The sequence below is a fragment of the Castor canadensis genome, chromosome 10, assembly GCF_047511655.1.
Source record: "Castor canadensis chromosome 10, mCasCan1.hap1v2, whole genome shotgun sequence".
Taxonomy (NCBI): Eukaryota; Metazoa; Chordata; class Mammalia; order Rodentia; family Castoridae; genus Castor; species Castor canadensis.
In genome coordinates, this window is record NC_133395.1 from 143,703,996 (window position 1) to 143,727,808 (window position 23,813).

Here is a 23,813-nt window from a genome sequence, read left to right on the forward strand (position 1 = left end):
ATTATTGAGCACAGAGTTGGAATTCAATAAATACTTACTCACTCAATGGTACGTCTACACCTTTAACCAATATTAGGCCTTCTAATCCTCCTTTGCCTCCACTCTGCTATCGGAAGGCCAGAAAACAATGCCCCAAAACAGGGGGCTTCAGACCGAAAAGCATATGGGGAGCAACAAAAGCAGGGGAGGGCTTTCCCCTGAAGTTCCCTTACATACCTCAAGACTGGATATGCTAAAGAGGAACACAATTGCCTCAAAACTTCTTACTGAAATGTCATTACCCAAGGAAGATTAAACTGTCACAAAGGAAGAGATTAAAAATCAAACACCATACCTAGAGGCCAGAGGAACTTTGTGCCAGACCACTGTAACTTCTACTGGCTCATTCTCTATCCTAAAACTCATTTACCACCCCTTTAAAATCACCTACAGCCCTCCACATTGAAGAGGGTATTTCAAGCCTCACCCATCAACCATCTAACTAAACCTCTTTGAGCTTTTTCATATTTTGCATGACTCCTGTGCACATATGCTCTTGAGGCAGGCTAGAAGCTGGAAAAGTTTGGGGCTCATGTAGGTTGCCCAGGGATGGCCCAGACCACCCGCACCTGGCGGAGAAACGCCCATGCCCCTCTCCACTCATTCATTATTGTGTGGTAATCTCCTGGGTCTGCCCTCCCCAGGGTTAGTGTAGGCTTTAAAAGCACCTGAAAAAGAAAAGCAGCTCTCTCTGCCACCAGCTCCACCTGCATCCCACCACGCTCCCTTTATAGTTCTCTTTTCTAACTTTTTATAAACCCCATTTGCGCCTATGCATTCTGCTTGGATTCTTCCACGCTGGAAAGCAAGAACCAGGGTCTCCTGGGAACACCGTTTGCCCTTAACATTTTCACGCCTCTTCTTCTGTTAATCTACCTATAGTCAGCATATTGGTTACTTTTGCATAGCTGTGACCAGAATACCTGCAAGAACAACTTAAAAGCTCATGATTTCAGAGACTTCATTCTATAGTCCTTAGCTACATCGATTCTGGCACAACAGAGTGACAGGAGGAGTTTGTGGGCCTCATGGCAAACAGGAAGGAGAGCAAAGGACCAGAAAACAGGTATAACCCGCAAGGAACACCCCCACTGACCTACTTTCTGTAGTGAGACCCCACCTGCTAAAGTTTCCAGAACCTCCCAAAATAGCACCAGCAGCTAAGAAACAAGCATGCAACACATGAGCCTATAGGAGACTTTTGATATTCAAGCCGTAACATTCTCCTCCTGGCTCCCAAAGGTTCATGTGTCAACTCATAATGCAAAAACACATTTAGTCCATCTTCAAAAGAGTCCTCAAAGTCTTAATGGGCCCAACACTGTTCAAAATACCAAGCTCAAACAGTCCTCTGAGATACAAGGCAAATTTAGCTGTAACACCCTGTAAAATCAAAAACAAGTTATAGGGTGAATTTGACTATGCCATATTGTAAGAATTTTTGTAAATGTCACAATATACCTCCAGTACAACAATAATAAATATTTTTAAAAGTTACATACTTCTATTACCACAATAGGAATGAGGGAATTCCCTCAGCTTCCCAGTTTCCATGCAAAAGAAAAGGAACTTGAGATCCACAAAGAAAAGGATTTCAAGGAGTCTTACAAGGTCGAAGTTTTAACAAAAATTTTAGTGTAACAAGATAAAGTAAAGAGAAATGGAAAAATGGAGAAAGAAAAGTACCTCCTGCTTGAAATGCAGGGGTGGGAAATAAGCTCAAAAATGGCCTTCTTGTGTTTGATATTCTCTGAGCTGGGGAAATACCCATGGTCATATTCTCTAGCAATCCCTAATCATTAGAGAACGGTTCTGCAGCCAAGATGGGTGCTGTTTCTTGTTCTGTAACAGGGAGACTGATCTAGTCTGCCCAAAACACAGCAACAAAAGGTGAGTTTCAGAACATGCATTTATTTGTCAGATAAGCCCATTCAAGAAGCTCTGCAGCTTAACATCTCAAAGGAGAAGGCAGATGCAGATAGCCCCTTTAGGTCTCCCTATTCTTGTAATTTAACATCCAAAAAGTGATGAGAGGGGCTAGCTGCTCTGGTTTTTTCAGTTTACTTTCTGGCTCTGGCAATCCTCCCAATTTCAGTCTCCTAAATAGCTAGGATTACAAGCAAGAGCCACAAGCAACCAGCTAGTGATATCAATTTCAAATCTAAATGTATTTTAACTTGGGGTCATCCTTGCCTTACCTCTTTTTTGAACAAATTTTATTTTTTTTCTCAGTACTGGAAATTGAACCCAGGGCCTGGCACTTGCTAGGAAAAGTTCTCTATCCTTTTAACTATGCTCCCAGTCCTTTCGCTTTTGTTTTTCAAACAGGGTCATGTACTAACTTTGCCCAGCCTGGCCTTGAATTGTGATTCCCCTTTACCTCCCAAGTAGCTGGGACCACAGGCATTCTCTACCATGCCTTGTTTTTGAGATGGGGTCTCACTAACTTTCGTCAGGGCTGACACTGAACCTGTATCCTCCTGCCTCTCCGTCATGAGTAGCTAGGATTACAGGCACATACCACCATGCCTAGCTTTGAGTGAATTTTAATTTTTTTTTAATTTTTATTGTTTTATTATTCATATGTGCATACAATGCTTGGGTCATTTCTCCCCCTGCCCCCACCCCCTGAGTTTTAATTTTTAAATGGCCAAGTTTGTCATCTCATTTTAGGCCAAAACAAAGACGAGCCTAACTACCAAAAGAAAGGAAAAGAAAGTTATTTTTGCACTAAAGGGGGAAAAAAAAGGAAAACAAGACTTATTGATGGAGGGGTGAATCTAAGATACATTGTAAGCACATATGTTAATGTCACAACTAATATATGCTAATGAAAATTATTCTTAAAAGAAATTTAACAATCATACTACACTTCTTCAGCATACTTAAAGGGACTGTCAAAATATGACATACTGAAAATATGGGGACATTTTTCTAAACATATCTTAAGAAAACAATTTTTAAAAACATCTTAAGCAGTCTTTTCTCCAACCTCAAATTACTGCACATGATTTCATTCAGGAACACAGACAACTTGAAAAAAAGTTAGGTCATTCTATGAAACTCCCCCTTCCATACATCCTCTTTGGGCAGGCACTAAGAAATCCACTTATTTGATAAATACATAGATTCAACCTGGTGTAGACAGAAAATCTAAGATGGCATTCTTAGAGCAGAGAAAGCACATGTAGTCAAGCTAACAAATGAAGCCAAAGGGGCAAGTTATTTTACAGCACTTCCCGGTTCAGCCTCTCTGGCAACTCTGCATTTGCGTATTTTCAAGAGACTGACTTCAAGGGCATAGTGGAATTGGATTTTTGAAAAATAAGACTAGCAATGAATTAAGTCCCTTGAGTCAGAGCTAAAAGAATTTATTAATTTTAAAAATGAGAAATAGACTCTAGTTAGGTCACACAGGTAAATGTTAGCATACAAAGACTAGAACAGACACTTCTAACTCTTAGAAGAGCAAGATATTTATTGAGTGCCTAATATGTGCCAAGAACTCTTCCATGAACCAGGTTAGACCCACGCTTGCTCTTGTCACTCCCTGTAGTTGTTCAAAAACATTGAAGATATTACCAGGCATTGTAGTAAAGCCTGTAATTTCAGATACTGGGGAGGAGGAGATAAGGAGGATGGCAATTTGAGGTCAACCTGGGCAAAAAGTGAGATCTCATCTCAACCAACAACCTGGGCATGGTGGCATGCACCTATCATGCCAGTTACAATGAAGACATAGGCAGAAGGACCTCAGGCCAGACCAGCGGTGGCCAGTGAAAAATAACTAAAGCAGAAAAGGCTGGGGCATGTCTCAACTGGTATAGCACCTGTCTACCAAGCATGAAACCAAGTTCAAACTCAGTACAACCAAAAAAACTGATTTTACTATTAACTTACATTAAGTTAATAGTAACTAAGGCTTACATTCTAAGGAAATTAACAAGCACATTAAAATTGGGGGGGGGGGGAGATTTCTATACTATACCAGCAAAAAAGAATTTAGAATTCCTAACAATTTAGCCTTCCTCTTTTGGCTATGAAAATTCACATGCTTAAAAAGATTAAGACCATCCCAAAGGCACTTCTACCCAAATTTCATGACCCAATAGTTTAAAAAAAAATGAGCCTTATTCCTGTCAGAAAAGTGATCTGTTTTCGTCACATCACACTGCAAAGTTAGCTCTGTCACAGGATTAGAGTACAGCCATCTGAGGACAAAGTCTAAGCAAAAAAGAAACAATACAGGAATTTGACAGACTCCTCAGGAATATGGCATTTAGCTGTTTCAATGGCACCTTTCATCTAAGAATTTCAAAACAAATGTTGTTTATATTACCAAGAATCAAAGCAGTGGCACTCTAGCCAAATAAAGAAACCTATCAGTGACTTAAAGGAATTCAATACCAATGTTTTGAAACCTAGCCCTCTGCCCTAAAAGCAAGATCTACTTTCATGTAATAGTAATGTGATAGGATAATAAATATATATTTGGGTTCTCCCCCCACCCCGTTTCTAGCCCAGAGCTGCTAAAAACCGTTAGCGTTTCCTCAATGATAGGACCATCTTTTGATTTTTCATAACAAGTTCCTTCTTCCAACCACATCTGAGTTTATGCTAATGAGGTGACTCTTGGTGGACCTCCAGAAAGCTGCAGGATGGGGCCTGTTGCCAGGAGACAGGACCATGTAATTACAGGCTTGGCCCCCCAACTCCAGGGAAGGAGAGGATATAGAGTGACTATATGATGGGGTGGAGAGTTTGTAGGTTAATACACAGAAGTGGTTGAGAAGGTGAGCACGAACGCACATGGTACCCTGAGCATGGGTACCCTACACCCCATGCCCTACCCCCTTTTCTCTTCCATTTGCCTGTTCCTGGGTTGTATCCTTATAATAAACCAGTAAATAAGTGTTTTCCAGGGTTCTGTGAGTACTTCCAGCCAATTAATGAACTCAGGAAAGGGTCACAGGAACTTCTAAATGTGCAGCCAAGGTGGACAGAAGTTTTGGTGGCCTAGCACTTGTTAAGGGGGCAAGTCTTGTGGGACTAAGCCCTTTAACTTGTAAGATCTGACACTAACTCCAGGCAGTGTGAGAATTCAATGGAATCTTGAGACACTCAGTCTGTATTACATAACTGGAAAACTAGTTATGATATGGGGGAAAAAACCCACAAGCAGTAATTCCTACTCCACATTTATAAAGCTTAAAGTTGCAAGTGGATTGATAAAACCTTCCAGCATACCTTGCTGCACATGCGTGAATAGAAAACACAAAAATACTAATAATGTTATGAGAATAGTTGCTATTAAAAAGAACTGGTATTAATTTTATGCCATCTATGGGGCAGATATTAAGCTTAGCATAAATTATGTGCAATATACCAAATTCTAAGAGGTAGAGGCTATCCCCAATAGAAAATTCAGTCTCATAAATTTCCCACTGCACACAGCAAATAGCAGAGTTGGGAACTAAACCTACTTCTTGTTTCTTCTTGGTTTTTTGGGTTTTTTAGGGTTTTTTTTTTTTTGGCAGTACTGAGGTTTGAACTCAGGGTCTCAAGCTTGCTAGGCAGGCACTCTACCACTTAAGCCACACCTCCAGCTGCTAAACCTAGTTTTAACATACAATCTCTCCCACCTTCTACATTATAGCAACCTTTACTTTTTATTATGTAATATAAAATTACAAACTCTAATCATTCTTGATGATAGCATGTCCAAAAGCATGACTGTGGCAGACTAGTCCTGAAAGATCCTGCCCAAAAAAAAATCACATAAAATGAATTCCATATATAGAATTAGTATTCTACTTTACTACTTTTTGTGTGTGTGTGTGTGTGTGGTGTGTGTGTGTGTGTGTGTGTGTGTGTGTGTGTGTGTGTGTGTGTGTGTGTCTTTCTTTTCTTTTTGAAGGCACTGGTGGCTCGCACCTATAATCCTAGTTAATCAGGAGGCAGCAATCAGGAGAATTGCGGTTCGAAGCCAGCCCTGGCAAATAGTTCACAAGACCCTATCACGAAAAAATCCTTCACAAAAAGGGCTGGTGGAGTCGCTCAAGTGGTAGAGTACCTGCCTAGCAAGCGTGAAGCCCTGAGTTCAAGCCCCAGTACCACAAAAAAAAAGGATTTCATTACCTTGTCATCAAGATCATCTTGCCTGTACTTGAGTATCTCTAATGCAGAGACCCTCACACTTTAGCTTACTGCACTGGTGGACAGATCTCACTAGGAGGAAGGTCTTCCCCACAATGGGATGACATCCACCTAGGCCGTAGCTTCTGCTGACTCTTTTCTGGAGCAACACAGATGAGAGGACCGCTCCCTCTTATTTGAGACAATTCTTCAAATATATTTAGATTATTGGACTTCCATGTATTATCTATGTGGCAAAATTTTGATTCTTCAATTGTTCTTCATTAGATATGGTGCCTAGAGTTCTCACTATTCTGGTCTCATTCATCCAAACAATACTTCAGATATTATATGACAATAGGGCAACAAATAGCATCTTAATCTAGCACTGTACTTCTACAAATGTTAACTTTTCTTCTTTAGATCATAGTAGCTTTGAAATGAACAACAAATTACTCTGGCCAAATGTCTGTTAAAGAGTAGGATCCTTACATTTCTTTCTCATTGCGGGAGGAAAGGCACGGTGTGGAGACAGTATCTCACGATGCAGCAAGCACAGGCTGGCCTGTAACTCATGATCCTCCTGCCTCAGCGTCCTCAGTGTTGGGCTTATGGGTGTGTGCCACCGCACCAGGAATGGGCCCTTACATTTCCATTACACCTATCTAGATACTTTTGGACTCTACACCTGCATAGACCCTCTTGATTTTCTTCAATGTTACATATTAGGTAATTCTCCCAATTTTAGCATGGTTTACATTTGTTGGTAAGTATAGCTATTATATCATTATTCAAGACCTAAATCCATACAGCTTCACAACAGAACTTACAATCCTGTGTACTCACAACTAAACTCTTTATCAAAATAAATAAGCTAACCATATCAAATAACACATAGCAATAGGCTAATTCCCAAAGATTATTAAGGAAAAAAATCAATTGATCAATCAATGAAAAAATAATCAAAGTCTAACAGTTAGCTGACAGAAAAGATAAATGAATTCAATACAGATGAAAAGACCTTCAATCTCACTTATAAACTAATGGAAATTAAACTTATTGTGTGATTGCAATTTTTACCCATCAGGAGCACAAAACCCAAAATGTTTGCTAACATCTCTAATTTGCAGGGATAATGGGAAAATAAGCAGTCTTACAGATTGCTGATTGTAAAATGATTCCACTTGTTTAGAGAACAATTTGAAAATATAAAAAACTTAATTACATCTAACTTTTCTTTGGAGCTTAGATATTCACTGCAGTATTTCTAATAGCAAAAGTGCTAGACACCATAGTTATCAATGCAACAACCATTTCTCCCTTGTCAGTAATCAGAGCTCACACTTTATTCAGGATGGTTATGAGTGACTTCAGACAACTACAGTCGTCATATTCTATTGGGTATGGGGCAACAATACAACCCCCAAAGAAAGCTAAGGAAAGGCTAAGTAATGCAGGGATACTCAAACCATGCTGCTTACCCATTACATCAGCTTCTCATGGGAGCAAAGCAGAAGTTGAATAGGAATGCACAAATGCTGAAATAACTCAGAAGTGAAAATAATTGCCCTTTAATCTCTGATTATTTCAACATTTGTGCATTCCTACTCAATAAAGTCAAATAAAAATTTCAAAAAACACTTTTAACACTCAGGACAGTAGCTCACACCTATGATCCCCCGCTATTCAAGAGGTAGAGATCAAGAGGATCAAGGTTCAAGACTAGGTAAGACAAAAAGTTAGCAAGACCCCATCTCAACAAATAAGCCAAGCACGGTGGATCATGTCTATAAATCCCAGCTAAGGGAGAGGCATAGGTAGGAGGATCTCAGTTTGAGGACAGCCCTGAATAGAAACTCAAGATACTACATGAAAAACAACTAAAACAACAAAGGAGTGGGGGCATGGCTCAAATGACAGAGTGCCTGCTTAGGAAGTTGTGAGGCCCAACCCCCTCCCAAAAAAAAAGAAGAACACAGAATGGAAAAAATATTTCACAATCATGTATTTGAGAAGGGATTTATATCCAGAGAACACTTCAAATTCCACAACAATAACAAGCACAACCTAATTCAAAAATAGACAAAGGACTTGAATAGCTGTTTCTATAGAGAAACACATGAAAAGATGACTGAAATTAGTAATCAATAGTGAAATGTGAATCAAAACTACAGTGCAAACTGGGCGTGGTGGTGCACATCTATAATCTCAGCTCTTAGCAGGCTGAGGCAGGAGGACCACAAGTTGGAGGCCAGCCTAGTCTGCAGAGTCAAACCCTATCTCAAAACAAAAGACCTACAATACAAATCAAAACCACCTCATAACCAATTTAAAAAAAAAGAAAGAAAAGAAGTGTTGGTGAGGTGTGGAGCAATTGGAACCCTTGAGAACATTGGTAGATGTACAATGGTCCAGCCACTGTGAAAAACAGCATGGCAGTTTCTCAGAAAATTAAATATAATTCAATCCCCAGGACCACAAATAGATATGTATGCACATAACATATACATAGGTATATACATACGTATACACCACACATATACAGAATTATCGTATGATCCTGCAACTCCACTTCTAGGTATGCATCCAAAAGGTTGAAAGCAGGGTCTCCAAAGATACTTGTACACTTATGTTCAAAGGAACATTATTCACAAGAGCTAAAATGTGGAAGCAACTCAAGTGTCTATCAACATGAATGGATAAGCAAAATGTGGCATACACATATAATGGAATGTACTGTCCTAAAAAAGAAAATTCTGGCATGCTGCAACATGAATAAGCCTTGCACACATTATACTAAATGAAATAATCTAGTCACAGAAAGACAAATATTGTATGGCTCTACCTACATGAAATACCCAGAGTAGTCAAATTCATATATGCAAAAGAGAATGTCAGGTGCTGGGGAAAAGGGACGGCAGAGTTAAGAGAGTTCACAGTTTAACGGACCAAATTTCGGTTTTGCAAAATAAGAAGAGTTCTGGAGATGGATGGTGGTGACGGTTGTACAACACTAGGAAGGTACTTGGTGCTACTGTACGGTATACTTAAGAATGGGTATGATGGGAGATTTTGTTATGCATAGTTTACCACAATAAAAAAAATTCTTGAGAACTGGGACACAGTGGCTTATAGCTATAATCCTAGCTGCTCAAGAAGTAGAGATCTAGAGGATTGTGATTCCAGACCAGCACAGGCAAAAACAATTAGCAAACCCATCTCAATTACAAAGTCTGGCATGGTGATGCGCGCCTGCCACCCCCCCCCGCTATGCAAGAGGCTGTAAGTGGGAGGAGTGGGGTCCACGTTGGCCTGGGCAAAAACATGAGACCCTATCAGAAAAATAACTAAAGTGAAAAGGGCTGGAGATGTGGCTCAAGTGGTAGAGCTCCTGCCTAGTAAGCACAAGGCTCTGAGTTCAAACCCCAGTACCGGAAAAAAAAATTCACAATATACATATCTTCCAACATGCCTGTCTTCAAAAAACTCAAAGTACCTTGAATAACAGAACCTAGTTCCTAGCCCACATTCCTGTAAGTTAGAGTCAATATTATTTTTTAATAAAAAGAAGCTTTAGAGAAGTAAAATTCTGCTGACTCTTTTCTGGAGTAACTGATTCTTTAATTGTTCTTCATTAGATATGGTGTCTAGAGTTCTCACTACTCTGGTCTCATTCATCCAAACAACTGAAATTACCACTGTTTAATTTAAATATAAAATTTTACAGAAATAAAATTAAAACTAAAATCTTCTTGGCTCCAGACCAATGTTCCATTACACAAACAGCAGTGGTTTTCAAATCCTTTCAATAGAGTTGCCTCCAGAGAAATTTCTTGGGATAAAGAATGATGGTAATCAACAGTAATTCACCTATTGCCCAGTGTCTCCAAGGAGCCCCAAAGTCACTTAGAAATAAATTACAAAGACAGCAAAGATTGTTCCTTGCTTTTAAGAAATGTGGGAAATACTAGGTTTCAATGAATCAGTCAGACTGCCCTAAACCCGCAAAAGAAAAAAACTTTTGCCAAGTCTTCCCTCAGGAAATGAATCTGTCAAACCAAAGATGTCCAAGCAACAGCTGCAAAATGAAACTTCAGGGTCAGACACTGAAAAAAGAAAAGGGAAACGACAATATTGAGCACTATTATAGTTCAAACCTCAGGGGGAATGTGGCAAGAATAAAATCTCTGTAATTGAATATTGCTGATGCCAAATAGATGTCAGAATGGGAATCCTGCCCACCATCCTTCAAATCCATCAGAACATGCAGACCTGACAGCTCAACTTTGTTTGAGACCACTTGCTACTCTCAGACAAATAACTGAATGGCATACAACATAATTCAGGATGTTCCTCTGACAGAATTCGAGAGGAAGGCTACCCACTGTTACCCCATCTGGATCAAAATTCCTTGTTCTAAACAATGGAATCAAGAAGAATACTGAATACTGTGATTTCAGAAGAATACTGAAATTCTGTGATTTCAGTATTCACTAATGAATACCATACCAGGAAAAAGTAGCATTCTTTTAGCACTTTACCTTTGGATAATTTTCCACTTTATGTACAATAAATTTATTCAAAGAATTACATCAGCTATATGCCCAGGAGAACTGAAAACATATCACACAAGAATAGCCAAAGCAACTTTCTTTTCTTTTTTCTTTTTGAGACAGGGTCTTGCTGTGTTGCCCAGATTGGCCTCAAATTCCTGGGTTCAAATGATCTTCCTGCCTCAGTGTCCAAAGAAGCTGAAACTATAGGCACACACCACCAGACTTGCCAAAACAACAGTATTCTCATAGTTAAAAAGTGAAAACAACTTAAAATACCCACCAACTGATGAATGAGTAAACAAAATGTATCTATAAAATGAAACAGGCTTACAAAAGGAATGAAGTACTGAAACAGGCTCTCCTACGAATGACAAAACATTAAATAAAAAGAAGTCAGAAACAAAAGGTCATGTGTTATATAATTCCATATATATATGAAATATCCAGATACATAAATTCACAGGAACAAAAATCAGACTGGGTTCCAGGCAATGGAGGAAAGGACTGTTTGATGAATATGGAGTTTCTTTTCAGGGTAATAAAAATGGTCTGAAGTTTTGACAGTGGTAGTGGTTGTACCACTCTGTGAATGTAGTAAGAGACACTGAATGGTACATGTGTAGTTAACATTTCAGATGATGAATTTTATGTTGTATAAATCTCACCTCAAAGAAATACATTGCCAAATGTTAGTTACCCTAGAACCTGTATCTCCTATAACTTTAAAAAATGCTTTCCTCATTAAAAGTATCATTCAAAAACACTTTAGCTGGGCACCAGTGACTCACACCTGCAATCCTAGCTACTTGGGAAGGTGAGATCAGGAGGATCCTGGTATGAAGTCAGCCAGGACAAATACTTCACAAAACCCCATCTCCAAAAATAACCAGAGCAAAATGGACTGGAGGCATAGTTCAAACAGTATAGCACCTGCTTTGCAAGCACAGAGTCCTGAGTTCAAACTCCAATCCCATCAAAAAAATAAAAAACTTAAAAGTCTATCTAAACCTACTGAACCTTAAAGTATAGAGTAAGCCTAAGTGGATGCAAATTCTGAAATAACCAGGAAGTTCGGGGATCTCAGCATAGAATGCAGGATGTGACAAAACACAACAGAACTCTATCACACCTACATGAACCTCTCTCAGGAAGAGACTGAGGGAATAAAGTGCTGAGGACGAGCTGCTGGAAATAGTCTGCAGAATTAAAGGCAAAAGGAGCTGTCCATAAGCATTCTATCTACTACTACAGTAGCTTCCCACAGGCACACAGCTTAACAACTCTGAAACTGCAACTGAAGAATTAAGTAAATGGATGGGGGATGTTGGTTGGTGAGCCAGGTTTCTCAGTGTAAAGTGGGTAGTAAGAGTTGGAGACATCATGAACTCATGCTGAGCTTAATTTACACATAGACAATTGTAAACAGAAATGTTTATAGGTATGTGGAGATCCAGAGGTTGATATGCACACATATCTCCTTGTTCTGTCACCTGAGTGAACCCAACAGCAACAACACTTCAGTAGGAACTACAAACCAATACCCAGATCTTGGCTTCTAATACCATTCTCCAACAAAAGGAAATCAGGACTCCTTAGAGAAAAGACTGATTATAGGACTAGACCAGAAAATACACATGAGCCTTGAAGCATCTTACATTGCAAGAAAGTGAGAAAGTAATAAAAAACGCACACAGCCAAGTGAATGCTGGTGACTCATGCCTGTAATCCTAGCTACTTGGGAGGATCACAGTTTGAGGGCAGCCTGAGCAAATTATTCATGAGACCCCATCTCCAAAATAACCACACCAAAATGGACTGGAGGAGTGGCTCAAGTGCCTGCTTTCCAAGTGTGAACCCATGAATTCAAACCCCAGTCCCACCAAAAAACAAAAACACACATGCCCACACACAGCCAGGCATTGTTGTTCACACTGTAACCTTGACTACTTAGGAGGCAGGTATTAGAGGATTTCAGTTCGAGGCTACCCAGGCAAGAGTTAGCAACTCTATCTCAACCAATAAGCCAGGAGTGGTGGTATGTGCCTATGGAAGCATAGGTAGGAAGATCCCAGTGAGAGGCTGCCCGCAGGGAGAAAAAAGGACCCTACTTGAAAAATAACTAAAGCAAAAAGGGCTGGCAGCATGGCTCAAGTGGTAGAGCAGTAAACATGCATCCCTGAGTTCAAACCCCAGTGCCACCAAACACACACACACACACACACACACACACACAGAGACAGATGGGGTATATATAGTAGAAATACAAAAGTCAACCAAAAGAGCTCCCAAAGCTGAAACAATCTGAACAAAACTTACACAGACATTCCAACCTTGGGTAGGTGAAACACTCTTGTGTGCTACACATAGTGAATTCCTTTCAAAGAGTACTATATGGAAAGGGAGGAGGAAAAAAAGTAACTTGACAAGAAGCAATACACACTACCTCAAGGCAGGTGATCATGGTTAACATCAGCACTGTAAGTGTTAATAGTATATACCCAATATATGATAAGAATGACACTCTACCTCTGGGGTCTTCCTTCCAAAAGCACATTATTACATCAATCTAACCACAGAAAGTACACCAGATGAACCCTAAAAAACACCTGACCAGTAATTCAAAAGCATAAAGTCAGGGAAACTGTCATAACCAAGGGAGTTGGGGAGACATGACTATGCAGTGTAATGTGGCATCCTGGATAGGATCCTAGAAAAGAAAAAACATTAGTGGGAAAACTGGAAATCTGAATAAAGTAGGGATTTAGTAATAATGTATCAATATTGGTTCATTAACTGTGACAAATGCACCAAACTACTGTAAGATGTTAATCAAAGGACAAACTGCATATAGGCTCTAAGAATTCTCAGTACTAACTTCATAATATTTCTGTAATTCAAACAGTTCTAAAAATACAGTTTATTTCAAATGTAACATATTTGTGATGTATATACACCTGTCACTTTTACTTAGTGCATCTGGGACACAAGTGCCTAGAAATATGGTCTTTGCCCTCAAGAAGCTTTCTGTCTAATCATGAAGGAAGACAAATGCTCATGTAACAAAAATAAAAGACAAAAACAAGAAAACATTAAAGGGTATAGACAAAAGCATATTAGGAACATAGAAAAGGTCTAGAATTATGAGGGAAAACTTCAAGAAGGAGATAAAACTTGGGTTTGTATCTTAGTATGTATTCCAAGGGACCAAAGTAAAAAAGAATGATAAACAGGTACATGTACAAGAACCACCAGAATGATGAATAAAATTTTTTTTTAAAGCTCAAAGAAATTTAAAATTTTTATCCTTGAAAAGTGAAGACTTAAATGAGAGACAATAGCATTGTTCATGCTTCAAGGGTCATGTGGCAGAAATAATAGTTACATCATATACCCATTTAACTTACAAGCTGATGTCTGGTAAAATGTGACCAATGCTCAAGGACAAAGTGACAGCTGTTCAGTAGAACCAAAACAGGAAATGCCAATTGGGAAAGGCAGAAAGCAGGTGGCCAAGTTCTTCTCTACAACTTTTCAAAGGACAGCATGTTTGTGGGCCCAGAGAAGCAAAAATCTTAAGACATTTTCAAATCCCGCAAACATTTGTTGGCATTTTATGTGCCACATCCTTTCCTATACATTATCTTGCTTAATAGTCACAATACATCAATATTTGTTAATGTAATAGAGACTTAACATAAAAACAGAATTAAGTAAACTCTGAATGGAAACAGGAATCTATTACAATTCTCCAGGGCTAGCAGAGTGGCTCAAGAAGCAATGCATCTGCCTAACAAGCACAAAGCTCCAAGTTCAAATCCACCATCCCCCACACTCTGACAGGGATTAGGTAACTATTTTACTTAGGTAACTATTTTAAAAAGCAAAATCATTTGAAGGTCTAGATATCTACAAAACAAATTATTCCCCTTGCTCCTTCCCTTAGTAAAGCTCATGTCTCTCAATCTATAATGTATGTAAGAACTATAAAAAATTACATATAAAAAAATGCACACTCTATTTTTTTAGCAATATAAGGTATTTTCACATTTTGTGATTTTTGCCTCATGAACTAATTTGAGGACTTAATCCTGGGATGAGGAGAAACTCTACTCCAAGCTTACTCCAAGATAGGAAGGTCAAATCCTATAGGAAAAACATTGTAACAATAAGATTTAAAAATTACATAACTACCTAAAAGTCATGAGTTTTCTGTCACTACAGGTGTTCAAATAGAAGCTGAGTAGTCACTCAGAATACTTCAAAAAGAGCAACTGGATGATAAGCTAACTACTCTTTGAAGACTCTCAAACCCTGATAGGAGGAAGACAACCTAGTTGAAAGCAACAAAATGAAAAAAGACACCAAAGCAAAGATGGCAAGTTTTGTGAGGAAGTGCAATGCTGGGGAACATAGGAGAAGCTCATTTCCATCTGCAGACCTGTGTACTTGCTGTTTCATCTTGCCCATCTGTCAGGGCACAACTCAAGTATCTTCCCCCTCATGAGGCCTCTCTTAAGTAACCCTCTAACTCCCCCTTCCCCCCAAGCTTGTCACATCAGTTCACTTTATTTTCTTCATAATGTATATTAGGGATTAGCAAACTTTTTCTATAAAAGTCCAGACCATTGCATACAAGCCAAACCCAGCTTGCCCCATGTTTTTGTATGGCCTGTGAGCTAAGAATGGTTTTATATATTTAAATGGTTGGGGGGAAAAAAAATCAAAGAAATAAATATTATTTCATGACTTGAAAAACAATATGAAATTCAAATTTCAGTGCCCAATGTTTAACTGAAAAACAGATATGTTAGCCACTGTCTGGCTGCTTTTGCACAAAAACAAAGTTGAGCAGGTGCAACAGAACTTGAATGGTCCATAAAGCCCAAAATACTCTCTTGTCCTTCACAAAAAAATTTTAGTGACTGATGGCTAACATTATTATCTAAAATGATCTTGTCTATCTGCCTGATTGTTGGATTACACATTTCTCTCTTACAGACAGAATAAAGTTTAAGGAGGACAGAGGCTTTATCTGTTTTGTTCCTACCCTGTAGCCCAGTACTTAAAAAAAATTCTGGAACATAGTAAGAGCTTAATAAGTATTTGATGAATAAATTAACAAATGGGCCATAAATGTCACTCTGACTAGTTTAAACTCAAGGCCTCAGCCATTCTAGGTTTTATGATATGCATAAGAACTTCTACAGAGAAAGGGAAGTATTTTAGTAAAGAGGACCAAACAATTTAAGTCATCAAGTAGTCTAAGACCTTGGGATTCCTCATGAACTTGAAACTACAGGTTTCTTGTGCTAATAAAAAATTCTCTCAAGGTGTCACAACATTGTCAGTTGATTGTGCTTCTGTTTATCTTAAGATGCAAATGCTCTGGGACTGGTGGAATGGCTCAAGTGGTAGAGTGCCTGCCTAGCAAGTGTGAGGCCCTGAGTTCAAACCCCAGTACCACTGCCAAAAAAAAAAAATGAGAAGATGGTTTCCATCTTCCCAAAAAAAAAAGATGCAAATGCTCTGAGAAATCTCATTTCCTATACATAGTACACAGCACCAACGCCATGCCATATCTTTAACAAATGCTCATAATTACGATAGATCTCGATCATGTGCTAATGAATTTTTAGTATCTAAATTTTTCCTATGCTGATCAGCAATCTATTCTGTAAGCAACTGAAAACTCTAGAAATTAAAAGGTTACCACCCACAGACCAGAAGCAGCTTTTTAATCTTTCTATACCAGCCAGAGAGTGGGTGTGTGATTTCAAAAAAATACAAGCCAACTCTGTTGGTGGAGGACAAGTTATTGTAGAGTTAAAATCCCACCTATAAACATCGTTTGTTACATGACACTAGTAAAAGTACCACCTACTCACAAATTCAGTCTAGATCTTCAATCTACAAATGGAGAAAACAATGTACCCACCTCCTGGAGGACTTTTATGTCATTAACGTTTTCATAAGGTTCTTTTTCCTCCAGACTTTGCACAACAATTTCTATACACAGGTACTTCAAAAGACAAGGGTTTAACCATCACTTCCAAAATGTAAGATACTGGACAGAAGGCATGAAATAAATCAGTTTTACTTCATTTTAAAGCAGCCACCTGCTTTTTCAGCCCTAGGTTTGTTGGGTTTTGTTTGTTTTTAATCAATAAGCTCATTTACGAATTCAGGCCTTGGTACAGATACTATAAAACTGAGAAGTATGTCAAGACTTACAGCAACCATTTTGAATGGGGGAAGGTCATCTTTCTTTATCACAAACAAATCAGGATGAAAGGCAGCCTGCAAATACTGTGTACATCTACCAAGGCTAACCCATAATATGTCACCACAGCAAAAGAAAAGAAAGTGATCCACAGCACAAGTGGGCTGCCTCAAGAAACTCCGCAGTGGATTCACCTGGAGGAGCCTCACCATAGACCCTGTAAAGGGGTGAACCTTGCCGACCACTGGCCAACGTTACTCAACCTTTGCTTACGCTGAAAAATCAGGGATGTGCAAGCTATAAACGGACCTCTGGCTTTTTTAGAGACGTGCCCCCACTTCCTCTTCCTAGAGAGTTAATAAAGGGCACCCTAGGGCCAAGTCCAGACAGCCTAGCCCCTCATTCCACCTTGCACCACTTATCTTCCCCGGTACTGCAGGATCCCTCCTCCCGTTAAACAAGTTCAAAATCAAAACAAAAGATGCAAAACTGGCTTCAAGTGGCAATGGCTAAGCCCCGGTGGCCAACTTCTAGGGACGCCGGGGCTAGCGAGGGCTCCTTGGACCTAAGACCCCTCCCCCCCCAAGAGAGCCGGCTCCCCAACACCCCCTCGGGACTCGGCCCAACTCTTCTCTCGCCCCTCCCGCCCCTCGGCCAGGAGGGGATGCAGGAGAGGGAGCGCGGAGAGAGGGTGTGGAGGAGGAGAACCCCAGGGTCAAAATGACAGCGGGGAAGCTAGGAAAGGAGACAGGCCCGGCGGGAGGCTGGGGGTCGAGCCCTAGGCCCGGGGCTTCAGCCTCGAACGGGGGGCAACCGCAGGTCCGAGCCGCGCCAGGCCGCGAGCGGGAGGCCGGGCCCGCGTCGGCGGCGGCGGGCCACACTCCTTCACGACTGTCCCCACCCACGACGGAAGGGCCGTGAGGGGACCGCGTCCGGGGCGGGGGCACACACTCACCGGCGGGGAGGGGAGGAGCAGCCGGCGTCTCCGCCAGCGCCTTCGCTCGAGCTCAAGCGCCGGCTCCGGCCGCTGCGGCCGCCGCGCCCGGTCCATTCCCCCCCCCAACCACCACCACCCCCCCCCCGACCCGACCCTCCCCCCGCGCTGCCTAAGCCGCTGCCGCCGCCGCAGCCGCCGCCGCAGCCGCCTCGGCCCGTGCGCGGGAGCGCGAACCGGAGCGAGGCAACTGGAGGGGGTGCACGCTCCCCGCCACCACCGCCACCGCCCACAACCTCCGCCCCCGGCCGAAGACGCATGCGCGATGCGGCGCGATCGGACGCGCGCACGCCGCAGGGGCGTGGCCAGGGCCCGGAAAGGCGTGGCCACGCTCCCAGTCCGCCCACCCACGCGGTCGCCGGCCCACTAAGCAGAGCAGTTGTTGCAGGTGGTGCGGAGCGGCTCCAGGTGAGCTCCTCCTTGGCCCAAAGTTTGGGGAACCGACCGCCTCAGGCCAGGCTCCTTTTCTGGAGAACGACGCCCCAAATCAATGCAGGTTTGAGCGGATTTCTAACAGACGCTCCGAATGGCACATTTATTTTCCCTCCATTGAGTCAAAAGGCCTTCCACCTAGCGGGCTGCTGAGAAAAGGCCAAAGGCTGTTATTTTACCTCAGAATTTATTGCCACTGACGAGACCGCAAGCAGCTACCAGCCCATCACTTTATATCCCCTTTCCTTTTTCCTTTTTTGTTCATCACTTAGGTGTTGAGGTTTCATCTGTGTTGGAGGCGAGGGGAGTACAATATGGGGATAAACGGAGACCTCGGCCTCATAAGGTTTGAGAAAGGAAACGTTAATGGAGGAAACAGACAGGTCAAATTTGTAATTAGCAATGACTCCTCTGAGAGGTACATGGTGCTGAGAACCTTAATGGGGGAATTGATGTAATCAGGGATGACGGGACTACAATCCAAAGGCTGAGTTGGAGAAGCAAGGGGTGAGGGGTGCAGTGGCAAAAGGGGGAGTGGTAACACTGAGCGGAGTGGGCGGTGAGCGTGGGAAGAGGTAGGCAAGAGCACAAGCAGGTTAAGGTTTGGGGACTTTCTGAGACTTTCTCGCAGCCTTTGAGTTTTTTCCACCATGATTGCAGGACAGTAACTTGATCATCATGTCTGTTTTTAAATAATTACTCAGCACTGTAAACAGTGGCCTGGGGAAGGGGACATCAGAGTTGGAGCAGGTAAGCCAGGTAGGAAGTGACTGGACAGGTGGTCAAGGCGAGCTAGGAGGGTGGTAAAGAACACTACTTATGTGGCAAGAGGACTTAATGGACTGGATGAAGAGTGAAAGAGAGAGAGGCAGCCAAACTGACTTAAATTTGAGGTGGTAGAGGTGTATTTGTAGGTTCCAGGAGCATCAGTGGAAACTGACTCAAAAATGGATGATAAACCTAAATTTTTTGGTTTTTTGTGGTATTGGGGTTTGAACCCCAATACCAGGGCCTTCCATTTCCTAGGCAAACGCTTTACCATTTGAGCTCCCCAGCCTGATAAACATGAATGTAAAAGTAAAACTAGAAAAGTTTTAGAAGAAAACATAGACAATATCTCAGTGACCTTCACATAGGCAAAAGATTTCTTAGGACACAAAAATCATGAACCATAAATGAAATGATTCATAAGTTGAGCTTTATCAAAATTTAAAACTTCTGCTCTTGAAAAATACTATTAAGGAAATGAAAAGGCACATGGGGATGTAGCTCAATGGTAGTGCTTGCCTAGCATGTGCAAGGCCCTGAGTTCGATTCCTAGCACTTCAAAAGAAAACAGGAAGACACAGATGGGAAGAGGTGTTTGCAATATAATATATCCAATGAAAAAAGAAAGTCTTGTGTCCAGAGTGTATTTTTTAAAGAAACTTTTTTTTTCAGTGCTGGGGATTGAACGCAGAGCCTTATAAATGCTAAACACAGATTTCACCACTGAGGTACATCCTCTACTCTTAAAGAACTCTCATAACTAAATAAGAAACACAACCCAATAAAACATAGTTGAAAGGATTTAGTAAATACTTCACGGGATGTCACAATGGCCAAGTATTTTTTTTTTTGTGGGACTGAGGTTTGAACTCAGGGCTTTGCACTTACAAAGTAGGCATTCTACTGCTTGAGCCACACCTCCAGTCTATTTTGCTTTGGTTATTTTGGAGATGGGGTTTGATGAACTATTTGCCTGGGCTTGTACTAGAACCTGGATCCTCCTAGTCTCAGCCTCCTGTGTAGCTAGAAATACAGGTGGGACCCACTGGCACCCAGCTAGAGTGTCTGCTTTGCAAGTGGAAAACCTTGATTTCAAACCCCAGTCCCACACACACACACACACACATACAAAAAAAAGCCCAATTAGCAACAAAAAGACAGACGTTCAATGTCTTTAATCACCTAGGAATTTGCAAACTGAAACCACAATAACATACCACTAGGTATGTTACCTCATTAGGATAGCTAAAATTAACCATACTTAATGGCCAAATTAAGACAGAGCAAAGTCATGCTTCCACTTACTGTTATTCGGTTATCCTGCATGTGACCAAAAACAGCAGCTTTCCCCAAAAGAGGATGCAAAGACCCTGGGTACTGTAACCTTTCTACATTTGATACACCGCAACTTAATACTGACATACACAGTTAATTATTAGTGATAAATCCCCATTGCATAGTAACAACTGTATTTTCCTTTAATATTTAGCATCAGCCACTCCAGCCCCTACAGGGACTCCCTTTGTTGATTCAGAGGTATGAAATGCCCCCAGTGTCCAGGTAACTCCTGGTAGAAGTATTCCTGTTTGCAGCTAAGACCCCCTAGTCCACAAGAGCTTCTGGCAATTCTTCCAGGCAGAATTAGCAACCAAAAGCACTGCTTGAAGTTCTACCACCTTGGAGCCTTTTCCTTCACCATTATCCTTCAGGGATGTCTCTGGAGTGCAGCAGCTGTCTGTAGTCATGTGCCTGTGTATCGTGAACAGCCTCTGTAAACTAAGCTGTAAACCATGATGGAGTTCTCTGTTCCTAGGTCAGCTGTTCAGAGGGAACAGTCTATGAGGCCACAGGTGCAGGCTAAGAGAGAGAAGGCAGAGGAGCAAGGATCATAGGCACTTGGGCCACTTACTTGATCCTCAGGGCCCATTTAGCCACCCAGTGTCATATGCATCACTTCAATTTGATGTGCAGTTGTGGTTTTGTAGCCACATTCAGTTGTGATGGGTAGCTTAGGTCACATGGTAATTTGATGGCCTGTGAGTAAGCGATCAGTGTCCACCAAAGCCCAGCAAGCCAAAAGTTGTCTTTCAAGAGACAGCTGTCTCCACAGGCAGAAGAGGGCAGGGTTTTGCTCCAAAATTCTAAAGATCTGCTCTGTGATTTCCCCCACGGTATCCACCATCATCTCTATCAGCCCCTTTCCCGATAAGACTGGCTTGGTTTTCAGAAATCTTGGCTCTAAGCGTTTCTTTCATGGCAGATAGAGGACCTCCCCTCTCAGATCACCTATGCATAGGTTAAGTCCTACACCTTGAGCCACTCCTCCAGTCCTTTTTTGAAGGGTTTTTTGAGAGAGGGTTTCATGGAACTCTTTGCCTGGGCTGGCTTCAAACCGTGATTCTCCTGATTTCTGTTTCTTGAGTAGCTAGGATTACAGGTGTCAACTGGCGCCCAGCTCTGAGCTCATGTTTTTTTCCCCTACTGTCTTCAGTGCACCTGGGGGCAAGCAGTCAATGCCATTTTCTTCCTTAGTTTGACTACAGTATTCTGTGGTAACAGATAGCCGGTCACTCCGGATCTTGCTTTGGTTGGTCCTGAGTGTGTTTGGTGAGGAATGTCCAAGTCTCATCATGCCAAGGACCTACCAGTGTTCTCGTTAATCATATTAGAGAACCAATTCAAGAAAACCCAGAACCAATTGAGAAAACTCTTCTTTAGAGTCTTTTCCTCTCAACCCTATATCAGAGCTAGCAGGAGATTCAAGGAACTGACTTACTTGAAATCTGTCAGGTAGGCAGGCAAGAATACGCTGGCGCTCTCAGCAAGGGCAGATGCCACTGTTCACAGGCAAAATTTCCTCAGGGAAACCTCACCTCCACTTTTTTTTTAATTGTTGTTGTGATGGGGGTACATTGTGACATTTACAAAAGTTCTTACAATATATATCATTAAATTCACACCCTCCATCATTCTTTAACTCTACTTTCAAGGACTTTCCACTGATTGTATCAGGTCTACCCAGATTATTTACGATAATGCCCCTCACTGAAAGTCAATTTTTTGTGGACTTTAGGCAAACCTGCGCAAATACCTTCATTTGTTTTGTTTTGTTTTTTTTATTTGCAGTGCTGGGGGTTGAACTCAGGGCCTCATGCAAGCTAGGCAAGTGCTCTATCACTAAACTACATCCACAGCTCTAGATTTGCATTTGATTGAATAACTAAGGACTATAATCTGGGCAAGGTGGCACCTCAAAAAGTCTTACCACAAGCTAGTCATGGTGGTTTATGTCTGTATTCCTAACTACTCAGGAGTCAGAGATTGGGAGGATTGCTATTTGAGGCCAGTCCAGACTAAAAAAAAAAAAAGGTTTGCAAGACCCCATCTCAACCAATAAAAACTGGGTGTGGTGGCATATGTCTGTCATCCAAGCTGTTGGGGAAGGGTAAATAGGAAGATCGTGGTCCTGACAGGCCCAGGCATAAAAAAAGCAAGACCCTATTCAGAAAAATAACTAAAAGCAAAAAAGACTGTAGCTCAGCAGTAGAGTGCTTACCTGGCATGCACCAGGCCCTGGTTCCTTTTCCAGTGTTTATTGCATGTCAGTAACATCTTAATAGTTTTAAAAGGTTCAAGATCGTCTGGCTCACGCCTGTAATCCTAGCTACTCAGGAGGCAGAGATCTGGAAGATCATGGTTCGAAGCCATCCCAGGCAAATAGTTCTTGAGACCCTATCTCAAAAACCCCTTCACAAAAATAGGGCTGGTGGAATGGCTGAAAGTGAAGGCCCTGAGTTCAAGCTCCAGAAACTCAAAAAAAAAAAAAAAAAGAAAGTTCTAGATCATTCACTCTTTTCAGAAAATGGCAACCTGAATGGACTCCACCATCTCTTACATGTTCTGGGAAGGGCCATTTTGCTTCAATGACAAGAACTCTTTTTTTTTTTAATGGTACTGGGGTTTGAATTCAGGGCCTACACCTTGAGCCACTCCACCAGCCCTTTTGTATGTGTGTGTGATGGATTGTTTTCAAGATAGGGTCTCAAGAACTATCTGCCTGGGCTGGTTTCAAATCACAATCCTCTCAATCTCTGTGTCCTGAGTGGCTAGGATTATGTGCACTGTGCACTAAGAGCTCTTAGTGAGCAATGCTAAGTCTACAGAAGTGTTAGCAGGGGTCACATGAGCCACACCCGTAAATCTCCTCGTAAAGATGCACAAGAAATTGGCTCACAGGAGCATGGCTGAGAAGTCCCATGATCTGCCATCAGCAAGCTGGAGGAAAGCTGGTCATAAAATCCCAATCCAAGCTGGAAGTCCTGCAACCATAAACACAGATGGTGTGAATCCCATCCTGGGAGAAGAGGACTAACTTCCCAACTAAAGCAGTCAGGCAGAAAGAGAGCGCAGAGGCTGCCCTTCTCTATCTTGTACTCAGGCCCTCATGGGATTCATCCACTTTAGGGAACAATGTGCTTTACTCAATCTACTGATTCACATGCTAATCTCTTCCAGAACACCCTTGCAGATACCCCCAAAAGTAATCTTTAGTTGTTTATCTGGGTACAATCATGATCCAGTCAAATGGTGGCAGAATTACCTATCCCACCCAACTAGAGAGGTCCTTAGAAATAAATTCTGAACACTGATCACAACAGCATAGTCATGG

General features: G+C 41.5%; 1 protein-coding gene across 3 annotated transcripts in view; it reads right to left on the reverse strand.

The window, feature by feature from the left end:
* The window catches only part of Tmcc1 (transmembrane and coiled-coil domain family 1), a 193,165-nt gene extending 175,137 nt beyond the window's left edge, over nt 1-18,028 (reverse strand). For 2 of the 3 annotated variants that reach the window (XM_020175601.2, XM_020175600.2), the window contains exon 1: nt 17,906-18,028. The gene's annotated coding sequence lies outside the window, so the exon portion shown is untranslated. Of the gene's footprint in view, nt 1-16,665; nt 17,518-17,905 lie in introns of those variants that run through there. The other variant, XM_074044464.1, reaches the window with a different exon arrangement.
* Between the last annotated feature and the right edge of the window lie 5,785 nt (nt 18,029-23,813).